This window comes from Ixodes scapularis, unplaced genomic scaffold, assembly GCF_016920785.2.
Source record: "Ixodes scapularis isolate PalLabHiFi unplaced genomic scaffold, ASM1692078v2 PGA_scaffold2__306_contigs__length_199485367, whole genome shotgun sequence".
Lineage (NCBI taxonomy): Eukaryota > Metazoa > Arthropoda > Arachnida > Ixodida > Ixodidae > Ixodes > Ixodes scapularis.
In genome coordinates, this window is record NW_024609857.1 from 158636609 (window position 1) to 158650646 (window position 14038).

The 14038-nt window shown below is 52.1% G+C and overlaps 1 pseudogene; it reads left to right on the forward strand.

The window, feature by feature from the left end:
- Nucleotides 1-708: 708 nt before the first annotated feature.
- Nucleotides 709-1689, forward strand: LOC115330737 (annotated as a pseudogene).
- Nucleotides 1690-14038: the final 12349 nt, after the last annotated feature.

Here is a 14038-nt window from a genome sequence, read left to right on the forward strand (position 1 = left end):
CTATGCAGATATTTCGTAAAGTTATATTCCATTGTTTTCCTTTTAGGAAATGCTGAGGAAGCGAAGATGTATTTCTGTCTCAGTTTTGAGTGTTGGGTTCCACGTGGTTGGCGCTTTTTTCTTTTGTTTATAGTGTAAATTGATATGTGCGCGTTGTCTTTCTTTCCGCTACTGTAACTGCCCTAAATGGGGTGAACAGTATTAATACATAAATTAATTAATAAATAAAACCTGTTGCTTCCAAACAGGACCTTTCCTCTTACATCCACTCGAAGAAAACGTAAATGAATGTGAGGTGCCCTACGACTCAAACGGGCAGGAGTGTTTTTTTTTTTATGTATAAATAATGTAATCCGTGGATCGTTCATGTGTCTTCACAGATTTTTCGTGACAAGGTCCCTCCAGAAGTGCACCTTCATATCGTCCGTGTTATTGGTTACTGTGCGCCTTTATACCTGCCCAGTGCTTTTGAAGCAGCGGCGTCAAAAATAATGCGGAGAATTCGGCACATGCTACGAGACGACCTCACCGTGTCCTTGTGCTTCATAACGTTGGGGACGTTGTGGTATAGCAAGAGCAAGTTTCAGAGATGCACTATGGAAATTATTTTGGTAAATGACTCCAACGAAAATGTGTCTATAAACCGGCTCGAGAACGTAATGTATAATTACGTGCTGTGGACTCCGTTCTTCGATCGGAAAGGCTACTATGGTGGCAGAGACCTCCCGAGGATATTGTACAGCCGTCTATGGGAGGTGGCACCCCGGACTGACGGAACAAAGGGTCGACGAGTTAGAGTTCGTGGGATGCCCCGACCGCTGCTACATCACCAACGACAGAAGCCTATTGCGCTCGAGTGACGCGGTCGTCTTGTACGGCGTGGACCTCGACCTGGCAGACATGCCACAGAGGAGGTCTCGAGGCCAAAAGTGGGTGTACTGGTCCCTCGAGCCACCATCGCATTGCGTGTCCGGGTCACCAGCCTAATTCTTTAACTGGACGATGACCTACAGACACGACTCGGACGTTCTAGACTCCTATCTCCTCAGTTTAACAACGAAGTCGAAGCCAACGCCGTATTCCATTGACGTTCTTCGGAGATTGTGGGAAGGCAAGTCCTCGATGGCTGTCTGGCCCGTCAGCCACAGCAACGCGTTTGGGAGGCGCGAGGGCTACGTGAATGAGCTGCGGAAAGACAATGCCGTAGACGTCTTTGGGAAGTGCAGCAGGCACAGGTGCGAGCGCTTCCCGACTTCTCGCTGTCATACAATGTTCACGAAAAAAATATTTCTTCCTGCTTTCTTTCGAAAATGCCATGTGCAAGGACTATGTGACCGAGAAGCTCTATAATGCACTTTTATTTGACTTAATTCCTGTGGTGTTCGGCGGTGCCAACTACAGCGTGGTGGCTAGGCCGGGCTCTTACATCAACGCGCTAGGTTTTGGATCGCCGAAGCACCTGGCGGATCACCTCACATCGGTAGCTGAAGACTTCAACCTCTACAAGAGCTACTTCAACTGGAAGGGCAAGTACGACCTAGTTCCATGGACAGGAATAACCTTCTGCAACCTCTGCTGTACAGCTAGCATTTCAGGAAGAGCACGGTGTACGAAGACATTCTCCATTGGTGGAACGCGACTTCCCATTGCCGTGCCTGGGACCGCTACAGTAACCAGCTGCTTGAGTGAGCCAGCTGCGCGACATCTGTGTCGCATAATTTGTATCACTATGTCACTGTGTTAAAAGAAACGCGTTACAAGCAAGGACGTTACTGTCCAGGTGTTGGGGATTTTTGTAATGTACTAACGTGCTCGCTGCCATACAAAATAGCTAAGGAGGAAAGTTATTTCGTTAATATTTTACTATGAAGAAACTTGTAAAGATTGACTTCAGTGGATTCCTCTGTTGGCAACCCTTCTTTTCATGCAAATCTGTCGATGCGATTCGGAGCGAGATGACAGCGCTGAATGAAGAGCAACGAAGCACTTCTGGGGAGAAGACAGTTGCAGGACAACTGACACCAAGCGAAAATGATAGCCTTCGGCGAGTGACTTACGTCCTTCTAGGAGCGTGAAGTCGACCATTTGGAAAAGAGAGCGAGCCGGCATCCAGAAACCAGTAGATAGCGTAGAGACAGTGAGTGGCATTTTAAATGTATCCCAGGGACCAACCCGAGGGATGACACGGGAAGCAATTGTTGTCGGTGTTGACAACGTTTCCCTTTTCGCTTGAGCGCACCACAGGGAGGTAGGTGGTAGCCGACGGCTGCAGGTGTTCTTCAACATAGAGGTAACAACAGAGATGGCCCACAAACTAACTGTAGACAATGAGAGACAAGCATGACAGGCGCGTCGTTTACACCTACTCCATGTTGGAACTGATGATTTGACGCGAGGAAGGAGTCCAGAAAAAACTGGGACTAGCCTCCAGAACACATGGTCGAGACGGGATGATGTCCTGACCATCTGTGCAGTGCCCCCGGTTGCATCCAAGGGAAAGGCTGTTCAGGCAGCAACTATGCTTTTAAAGGCTCAGTTAGTACCTCTACCAGGAGCTAAGCCCGACGTACATTAACCCTAGCAAAGATCTACACGGCGAGGACATGACCAAAAAGGGGCTGCACTACGATGAAGGAGGAGGAAGAAAAGTAGCAGACCGCCTGGCCCGCGTGATAAGTAGTTTCTAGGTGTACGCCAGAGAGACCAAACGTTTAAAACAACCACTAATGGGCCAGCCAGTGGCGGGAGAGCATACATCAAAAGGCAACAGTGCGGAGTCGGCGGTGAGTATGGAAAAAGACGTTGGATCGCAATTTGTCAAAAATTAAGGGAGCCGACACGTTCACAGGTAGGCACTGCTGGGGCACAAGAGGAGCTACAAGGCAGTATAGCTAGATCCACTAAATGAGCTACGCTTAGAGTATCGGCACCCTGTTCCCCGGTATTGTTGTGGGTGCCGCCATCTTAGTGCTCAGTGCAGAGCAGACGCAACAGACGCAACAGACGCAACAGACGCAACAGACGCAACAGACGCAACAGACGCAACAGACGCAACTGCCGATCGTCATGATTCAAAGTATGACTTCCTCAAGATTAGATTCGCTGTTAGGAAGCTCATGTAATATTGCTTAACTCTGCCGGGAACTGTTTGAACATTTGTGGAAGACGGAAAAGCGTTTTCTATGATTTGAGATAAACCTTCAGATAACTGGCAACCACGATTTTAAGCCCCAAGATGTGTAAGTATCGTTACTCTGAACCGTAGCTTATTTAGTGGCTATAAGTGCAACGATACTGACCTGGGAAGTGTCCCTGTACCATCTCCGACAACAATAGCGGCCAACAAAGGAAAGCTATACTCCAGCTATACTTGGGAGAAGAGCGTGTTGGTTTAAGTCATGGAAGAAGAAAGAATAAAACAATTAAAACAGGGACAACTCAAGAACGGGTACCCTGTCCTCAAGAACGGGGTACCCGTTCTTGAGGACTTCTTGGAGCGGTCAGCTAGCAGCGTCAAGCGAAAGGCATCCTTGAGGTGGCTTCATTTAAGCACGTATTCTCGATGGTTGGACGCATGGTGAAATGCAAGCACCTCCGGGGTATCCTGTCAAGCTTGGATCTTCAGCAGACGTAGGGAGGCGGGGCGATCAGTGGAAAAAGCGGGCACAGAAGCACACACGACGACGACGATACGGAAAAATGAAGAGAACGCGAATGAAGGTGCATGGCTTCTGGGGTCTCGTTGACCCCAATCTGATCGACAAACTAGCTCCAGTTCCTGGGGACTAGTTATCGGTCCCCTCCGTGACGGAGATGGCGCCTTTTGGTGCCCGCATCAGGACCAATCTGGAGGACCTTAGCGACGGCGGCGTTGAACATCCCCCCATGTGCGGCGGTAGAGACGTATGGCGAGCTCCAGCGGCAGAACGCCCACGTTGGGAGAGAGGCTCCTGCCGGTCTGGCGCGCGGCAGCAGCGGGGACAATGGGAAAGAAACGAGGAAGGCGGAACACGGGAAACTAATGGTACATTCGGCTGGTCGTTTTTCGGCCTTTTGGAGCGCTCTGAAAAGCCGGTGTGCATTCGGCTGGTCGATGCCAGGCGCTCCAAGTATATTCGCCTGGTTCTTTCGGAGCGCTCTCGAAGCTCCGACTCTCGCCGGCCTCCGAATCGGAGCGGTTTGAGGCGTTCTGACATGGAAGTGGGAGCGCGCGAGAGATCTGGCTGCCGACCGGTCACGTGACTCCAGCCATTCCGCCATTTTGCTTTTGTGTCGGAAGCGGACGGCGAGAACGCAGCTACTCCGCAAAAAGTGGGCTGCGAACAACAGCCGTCAGTCTCGACGCCGTCACCGTTGTGTTGTGTTTCCCGAAATGAGGTGAAATGTCGTTGAAACGAAGACGTTTAATGTTATTGGTGGCACCGCCAGTGCTGCTGGCCATGCTAGCAGACAGCGACAACACCAGCAGCTCGGACGACGACGACGAGGACCGTGTTTGCGATGCGAAGTTTGCCGAGTTGTTTGACGCACCTTGTGCCTAACGTTGCCTTGTACCAACGTTGCCTTGTACGGTGCCCAAGGTCAAGGGCTATGTTTTTATAGTGCGAACCTACTCGGACAAAGCGGTAAGTACAAAAGTACGAGAGTTTTCAAGCTGTAATGTTTCTTCTTTTGATAGTTTCGCGGGAACTTCTGCCAACTTCAAGCAGCGGGAACGCTGCTTGAAGTTGGCACGCGCGAGATGAACACGTAGAAAAATAAACGTTCAGTCAGTCAGAGTTTTGAGAGGAAGGAAAAAGATGGCGGCCGGCAGAGAACTGCGCCGCGGCTGCTCCGGACAATTTCGCTTTACAGCGGTGATACTCCCGTTCTTATGCACCATCGTGCTGTCCCTGTATTCGCACCACGCTCCCGCAGTTGGACGCCGCGTTTGTGGTGCCTTCGTCCCGTGCTCAACTGTCCCAGCGCCGCTACAACGTTGGCCTCTACTCAGCCTGCAAGGCTTAAGCCTCCCAACAACAGCAACGGACCCGGTACGTCGCCGCTTCACCGCCCGTACTGCCAGCACCGTTTTTCTGCTGCTCTCATCGCTGTCGCACAGCCCGTCCCTACTACTTAGTGGTGACGTTGCTGCAAATCCCGGCCCTCCTGCACCGGCCTGTACGCGCTGCGACAAGCGTGTGTTTGATCACCAAGCGGTCCTGTGCTGCGACTCGTGTGACCGCTGGTGCCACCGACGATGTGTTTATATGCCTCTCCAGGAGTATAGACGCCTAAGCCGCTGCGATAACCCGTGGCACTGCTTTCAGTGCTCTCTCCCCCCTTTTTCCGACGACATTTTTGATGACACAAAAACAGCAGACCCCCTTTTGAACTCCATTGGAGGCGGCGGTGCCTGCCGTTCTTTTGACAATCCCGCGCTTTCTGGCACTTCAACGCCTATCACACGCCCGGCAAGCATTAACAAGACCGCAAACTTCTGGTACAACAACTGTCGGAGCTTGAAAAACAAGTTGCAAGACTTCCAATCACACTGTGCATCATTTCCAGAAAACACAACTTTCCTTCTCTCGGAGACTTGGTTGGATTCTAGCGTAGCCGATGGTGAGATACTCAGCCTCAACGCCTTCACCATCTTCAGGAAGGACAGAAAGGGCGTTGGCGGCGGCGTCATGATGGCAATTCCGGCACAGTTTCGTGTTCACCGCCGAACAGATCTTGAGCATCAGGACCTGGAAGCACTGTTTGTTGAGTATCATCTTCCCCGGGGCACCATACTTGTGTGTTGTATCTATTGCCCGCCGTCGTGCCGCGAGGAATCGTACAGGCTGCTCGAAAGATCATTGCAGACGGCATCACAGAAAAGCTATGCCAACATCCTTGTGATTGGCGACTTCAATTGCCACATTGATTGGCTCACACAAGACGAGCCGATTCCTAGAGACAACACTGATGATGTTCTGCTTGACGTGGTGACGACTGCTGGATTCGCCCAAGTTTGTACGGAGCCAACATATGCAACCCGGAGTGGTACACCCAGTTACCTGGACCTTGTATTCACGTCGGATGCAACACGTTTTTTTATCCTGCGAGGTCTCCAGCGGTATGCCCGGCAGTGATCATAGTGCTGTCGAACTTGCCTACGCAGTGAGTGTGCCCCGCAGAGGGTGTTTTGCACGGAAGCTGTGGAAGTACGACCAAGCAGACCTGGGGCACTTGGCCATGCTTGCCCATCTTGCACCATGGTGCTTGACATCTGGCGAAGACAGCCTGGCCAACTACGAGCTGTGGTGTGACTTTGCGTTGGCGATTCGGCAGGACTGTGTCCCATGCACCACAAGGAGCACAAAGCGTAGGCACTCTCCCTGGATATCCCCTGACATCATCAAAGCTGCTAGGGTCAAGCGCTCTCTATTCAAGAAGGCTGCCCGTAACAAATGTCCTGTCGCACTCCAGTTGGCTAAGGACCACCAAAGACGACTGAAGGCAGCCATTTATGTCGCTCACAAGCAATATGTCCAAGGAATCGCAATGAAGGCCAAGGATGACCCCAAGGTGTTTTGGGCATACATTAGCAGATTAAGAACGTCAACCCAACGACCCTGTTTTACCTACGAGAACCGAGTTACGGACAAACCGCAGGAAATCGCGCAGCTCTTTGCCGACCAGTTTTCTTCGGTCAACGGCTCCTCTGCAACCGACTGTCCTGATAGATCTGAACTACATGACCACCTTCAAGAGAGCCCGCTCAACAACTCTCGAACTGCTCTCTCCTCCATCGCCTTCACATCGGAAGCGCTACAGGAGGCTATCAGCAAGATCAGACCCACCCAAGGTGCTGGACCAGACGGGATGACTCCTGTCTTTTTCAAACTCATCTCCCTCCATGCTCTACCCTCACTCTCCACAGTCTTCCAGGGCCTTCTGAATCAGGGCGTCGTGCCAGACTCTTGGCGACGGGCCCTGGTTACCCCCGTTCACAAGGGACATGGGAAGCCCTCCGATGACCCTCGGCACTACCGTCCTGTGTCCATCACGTCAATTGTGTGCCGGACGTTTGAGAGAGTTCTAAATGCGCACCTCTTAGACTTTCTCGAGGAAAGTCGTTACTTATCGCCGTCGCAGCATGGGTTTCGCCGGGACAAGAGTTGCGAGACTGCTCTCGCTACTGTGGCACATTTCGTCAGCGACAACATGGACAGCCGGGTGGCAACGGACCTGGTGCAGTTGGACCTGAGCAACGCCTTTGATACACTTAACCTGACCACCCTGAGGCGGAAATTGCACGATGCTGGCATAGAGGGCCCGTTGCTAACTTGGCTGTCACATTTTGTTGCTGACCGAAGACAGCAGGTGGTATATGGGGGCACACGTTCGGATGAACGGAACATTACGTCGGGCGTACCCCAGGGTTCGGTCCTCGGACCGACCCTGTTCCTTGTGTACGTCAACGATATGCCACAGAGCAACAGACTTCTGGTGGTTCAATATGCTGACGACACCTCAGTCCTGTGCCCTGTGATTGACACAAGGAGCCGCCAGCACCTTCAGGACTACCTCGTGGAAGTGGAGCACTGGGCTCTAGCAAACCACCTGCAGCTTAGCCCCAACAAGAGTGCTGTGATCCGCTTCAGTGCCAGGAAGAGTGTGACCCCACCGGAGTACACACTCATGGGAGCAAGCTTGATGCCTTGCAAATCGCTCTCCATCCTTGGCGTGATGTTCACCTCTACGATGGATTTTTCCGCTCATGTCGCCTGTGTGGTTGCTAAGGCTCGGCGTATGCTGGGCTTCGTTGCACGGGTGACGAGGCCCTGTGAGCCGGCTTCACTGCGTACATTGTATACGGCGACGGTACTCCCATCTCTCGAGTATTGTTGCTCCATCTGGTCACCAACCCAGCAGCACCTTATTGAGCGAATCGAAAGCGTCCAGCGGAGGGCGTCTAAAACAATATGCTGCAGGGCACTTGGATATGTCTCTGGACAGGACACCAGCTACTGTGACCGGCTGAAGGCGCTTGGGTGGCGCCCGCTCCAACATCGGCGCCAAGTGTTTCGTGTGCGTTTTGCCTGCCGGGTGTTGGACGGTTCCCTGTCAGGCACCTACCTCTCGACAGTAGCTCGAATTGGCAAGAGAAGTGGACAACCTGACGAGCTGAGGGGGAGGACATTGCGCCACAGTTCCTCACTGCTCCCTGCTGCTATAAGAGACTTTTTGAAACTTCCCCTTTGTGTGCGCAGCCCCCTGCCGTCAAACGGGGCAGAGTCGCGAGAGCTGGCCAGGATGTATGGGATGCAGCTGGCATCCTCGTCATAATGCCTTACTTGTTTCCCACCTTCTTTTCTTTCCTTTGCATGTACTTTCTGTATTGTGTATATTCTGTACATATATATGTCTGTTATGTTTTTTCATATGTGGTGGCGGGCTGGCAGGCGCTCTGCGTAAGGGTTTTTCACCTATCTGCCTAGCCCCGCACACCACCACATGTGCCCATTCCAGTATGTGCAAATAAAATTATTATTATTATTATTATTATTATTATTATTAACTTCCGCTTGGCACGGCTGGCTTGCGATGACCTTATCAGCGTCCGCGTTGACGGTTGCCATTTTTCAAGGATTTACGGATGGATGGATCACTGAATACTGCTCAACCCTTTGAATCCAAAGAACAAAAGTTCCGCTAGAGGGCGGCTCGCGCCGTCCTCTAGTGGCTTACGCCACCCTCTTTCCGCTCGGCTTGCCGCTCTGAAAAGTTGAGGAGCGTTCGGCTGGGCGCGCCGATTCTCACGCTCCGATGCGGAGGCGCTCCGGGATCTGGTAGGTACGACTCGGATGATTGGAGTGCTCGAAAGTGACCAGCCGAATATACCATAAAGGTGAATTCAGCTCGCAGACCTCGGGCGCTCCAAAAGCGCTCCATTTTGAGCGCGCATATTATTGAAATAAGGGCACCGAACTAGTGCAAAGATATGTGATCGTTCTGGTAAGTACAAACCCTAATTCAGTTCGTGTTAGGGAAAAAGAATTCCTCGGTGAACTGCTGCTTTGGAAACGGCACGTCTCCTTGTCAATTGGTGTTCGGAAAAATTAAGTGTTCACATCAGCTAAAAAAAAAAACACATGGGGATGTTGCTGCTCAAACTCTCTCACATGTTCTGTTCATAATATTAGTCCGCGCAAAACAAAGAGAGATAAATTTATCATTTAAGAAACGTTGTACGACTCGTCATATGCGCCCTTCCCCTCATCGGTAAAAGAGCTCCGAGCACTCTAAAAAGTCTGGGCTTTATCTAAGCAACAGAACTCATGACACGGAGACCAGTCAGATGCTTTCAATTCTGTAGGATTTCTTAATTGCTGTAGATAATGCTGTGATCATGCAGTTTTTAGTTTGTATTGTTTACTTGTGCAGTACATATATGATTTGATGGCCTCTATTTTTTATGCCTCTTGATGTCCTTGTGACTTGTCAAAATGTGTTGCACAAAGCTGTGTGTTCGATCATCGCGTTTCACACATAATTACCGTAAAAGCTGCCAAAGCTGCCAACCACAATATTTCTGTTATAACATGCCAGTACTCCGCAACAAAAAAAAAAGGTCGTCGGCCCCGCTTTATGCTTGTAAATCGACCTGCATCCGTGCGAACTTTGTTGTATGGTTGTATTATGTGCTATGTTCGTGACTCTTTTTGATTGAAGTATACCATGCAGAGTTCCAATAAACAGTCCCCTAAGTGAAAAAAAAAATGATTTCTTGTCTGAATGTGATCGCCTGGAAATGGTGTCCTGTGACGGGGCGCTTCAAATTAAAGCAATATGCAACGCGATAACGCGAGGAGCAAGGGAACCCAAATACCATGGGGGCCGACATCTTTGAAAGCAAAATAACAAAACCGAAGCCAAAAAGTGGTTTAGGTCGGGATATGTGGTGAGGGGCGCTGCATGCAAAAAATACTCTGAACACCATGTCTCCCGATTACCACGGGCTTATTCTACAGTGGGCAAACTGTATAGGATAAACTGTGGGTTGGACCGGTGACCGGTCGCGCCATCGACGGAGTGACGGAGTCAAGTCGGTCAAGCTCGATCTGTTCGGATGCGTCGGTTGTTTACGCGGGATTGTGACGGCTCGAACGCTTCTACCTCGCATAGAAAAGGGATCGAAAGCCTGGACAGGAGCGGTGACAAATCGGAAGCGCTGACATCTGTGATCGTAAAAGGAATAATGAGAAAAAGAACGGCGGAAAATCGGAAGGAGCCAGACGCAAGGTTAGGCCTGTTCATTTTGCCGCCACTGATCGTTTACTTTTTTTACACTGCATGCCGCCGGCGTTTTCTTGCGCAATAAAGCAAGAACAGATTAGGCAACGACCGTGCCAGTGATGGTTCGTTATTTCCGTGTTTATTAAAGTCGTACCAGCAATCTGAACTTTACCGATGGCAATCGCTGTGCGTGCCTTGCCGCTCCGAGGCGGCCGAAAGGTATGTGACGGTGCCGAATGCGGACGTCTTCCTCGTTATTTGTGACATGGGCTCCGTGGTACGTATAATTTCGCCCGGCCTGTGTCGCGTGTTATTTCTGCAGTTAAGCAGTGACAGTTACCACTGGTCGTCGGAAAGATCAGTCGGCTGAGGCGTTGGTGGGCTCGTCAAGTTCGAGCAGCGGCCACTTTAAACGGCCGAGAGGAGAGCGGAGGCCAGCGGTCGCTCCAAAAAGGCGAGTTCATCTTCCCCTCCTCGATTCGGAGCGGGTCCCACGGAGTGGAATCTCGCCTCCCTCGCGGATTTTGGAAGCGCTCCAGATCTACCAGTGGAATTCACCATAAAAAAAAAAAATCTCTTGCGCGGGAAACGGGCCACGACTGACGTTCGTAGTGGTGGCGACCGTGATGTCAACTATAGGGCGACGGCCCGGTGGCGTGGCCCGGACCTAGACTCCGGATCCCACCCTCGACGGTGACGTCCCCAGGATGCGGTGTGGACTAGCACCTGCTGGGACGATTGGCGTGTAGCATACAGTGGCGGCGAACCCCTCCCAGGCTTTCTCGGTGACCTTTCCCGATCCCAACCCCCCAGCAGAATGCGACCGGAATAAACCCTTTCTTGCCGAAAGCTTTGCGTTCCTGTGTCACGTTCATTCGAAGACAGGGAACTGGGGAATCGGACTAGAACACTACAAGCTTTCCTGTACATGCAGGGTGGAAGAAGAGCAGCAAAATTGGAGGATATTGTCACGAGTGGTGACCAATAAACAAGAAATAAACAGGAAGAAATAAGCGTTTAATGGTGGCGAACTTGTGCCAAAAATAAAAGGGTACAAAAGATAATAACAGAGCGTCGCGGGCGTCGAAGTCGGCGTAGCAGCAGAGTCGAACGCTGGGGCGAAACTGACTCGACAAAGTCGCCGGCGGCCTCTTATCTAGAGTGAGTCACAATCTCGAAGATTCGGTGGTGAAGGTTCGAGCGTAGCGCGCTCGGGGCCAGAATGAACATGCACTTTCTAGAAAAACAAGAGCAGGGATAAACGATAGAAGTTATGTCCGCAGCAAGAATAATCGAGAACCTTCTACAGGTCCGTGACCTTGCGCGCAGCATTATCCCCCCCTTTAAAAGTGCATCGTCCCGATGCAGCACAAAAACGGAAAACAAAAAACAAAAGGACAGCAGAATTGCTAGCCGGAGTTCACAGTCCACCGTTCACTCGTCGACGAGAGTGGAGAGTCCTATCGTTCGTAATACGGCTTCAACCGGACGACATGCACCACCTCGGGTCGCGGCTGACGTCTTGCAGATGGGCGCGTTCCGTCGGGTAGAACTTCGTAGTTCAGATCGCCGAGGCGTCGGATGATCTTGTAGGGTCCGAAATAGCGTTTCAGGAGTTTTTCGCTGAGACCGCGACGACGAATCGGCGTCCACACCCAAACTCTGTCTCCGGGCTGGAAGTGGACGTCGCGGCGACGAAGATTATACCGGCGAGCGTCGACATGTTGCTGGTCTTGAATTCGTAGTCTGGCTAGCTGGCGGACCTCTTCTGCACGTTGAGCAACCACCTGGGCGTCATCGCTCCCGTCGTCGACTGACTCGTGCGGCAACATAGAGTCTAGCATAGTCGTCACCGCCCGGCCATACACCAGCTGGAAGGGCGTCACTCCTGTGGTCTCTTGCACTGCTGTGTTGTAGGCGAACGTGACGTAGGGCAGCACTTCGTCCCAGGTCTTGTGCTCCACGTCGACGTACATAGAGACCATGTCGGCAATTGTTTTGTTGAGCCGCTCCGTCAACCCGTTGGTCTGCGGATGGTATGCCGTTGTTCGACGGTGTTCCGTGTGACTTAGACGCAGGATCTCTTGGGTCAACTGTGCCATGAACGATGACCCTCGGTCTGTGATCAGTACTTCGGGGGCGCCATGCCGGAGGACGATGGACTCGATGAAGAGCTTGGCGACTTCGACAGCAGTCCCCGAAGGAAGGGCTTTCGTCTCGGCGTAACGAGTAAGATAATCGGTGGCGACGATTATCCAGCGGTTCCCCATCGTCGACGGTGGAAAAGGACCTAGCAAATCCATTCCAATTTGCTGGAAGGGCTTGGTTGGCGGTGTAATCGGCTGAAGGAGACCTGCTGGCTTTGACGATGGTTTCTTGCGTCGCTGGCACTCATGGCACGATCGTGTGTAGAGATGGACGGTCTTCGGAAGCTTTGGCCAGTAGTACTTGTCACGAATCCGGGCAAGGGTCCTGCTGTAGCCGAGATGTCCGGCCGTTGGGTCGTCGTGGCACGCTTGAAAAATTTCTTCTCGGAGGCTGGCGGGGACAACCAGAAGCCAGGGGGTTTCGCTGGTTCCGAAATTCTTTCTGAAGAGCACGCCTCGCCACAGGACAAAGCTCGGTAGGTCCCGAGAAAAGACCCGTGGGACAGAGCCTCCTCGACCTTCGAGGTTGTCGATTACGGAGCTAAGTTCCGCGTCGTCACGTTGCAGTGCCCTCATGTCGGTAGTGTTAACTGCGCCTAGAAAACGGGCGTCGTCATCGTCGTCCGCGCCGGAGATTGGAGGTTCAACTGGAGCCCTAGACAAACAGTCAGCGTCATTATGCTTGCGGCCGGACTTATGCACAATGGTTACGTCGAATTCCTGCAGTCGAAGGCTCCAGCGGGCGAGGCGTCCGGACGGATCCTTGAGGTTTGCGAGCCAGCAGAGGGCGTGGTGGTCTGTGACCACGCGAAACGGGATCCCGTACAAGTACGGGCGGAACTTGGTTATCGCCCAGACGACAGCAAGACATTCTTTGTCGGTCGTTGAATAATTTTGTTCTGCCTTAGACAGCGCCCGGCTTGCGTAAGCGATTACTCTCTCTGCCCCTTCTTGTCGCTGAACGAGTACCGCACCGAGACCGGTATTGCTGGCGTCCGTGTGGATTTCAGTCTCCGCCGACTGGTCAAAATGTCCGAGGATAGGGGGCGACTGGAGCCTTCGCTTGAGTTCGTCGAACGCTTGCTCTCGCTGCTCTCCCCACTGGAACTGTACGTCGTCTTTCGTCAGATACGTCAGCGGTGCAGAAATCTGCGATAAGTCACGAACGAAACGTCTGTAATAGGCGCACAGCCCAAGGAATCTTCGAACGGTCTTCTTGTCTGATGGCTTCGGGAACTCGGCGACAGCGGACGTCTTGGCGGGATCAGGGCTTACACCCTGAGCACTCACGACGTGGCCCAAGAATTTCAGCTCACCATAGGCGAACCTACACTTGGAAGGCTTGAGGGTCAGCCCAGCAGCTATGAAGGCCTGTAGCACGGCTCGCAGTCGTCTCAGGTGCTCGTCGAATTCGCTTGCGAAGACCACAACATCGTCGAGGTAGACAAGACAGCTTTGCCATTTCAAGCCGGCAAGGACGGTGTCCATAACGCGCTGGAAGGTTGCCGGCGCTGTGCACAGCCCGAACGGCATTACTTTAAACTCATACAGTCCGTCCGGCGTGACGAAGGCCGTCTTCTCACGATCTCGTTCGTCGACCTCAATCTGCCAGTACCCGCTCT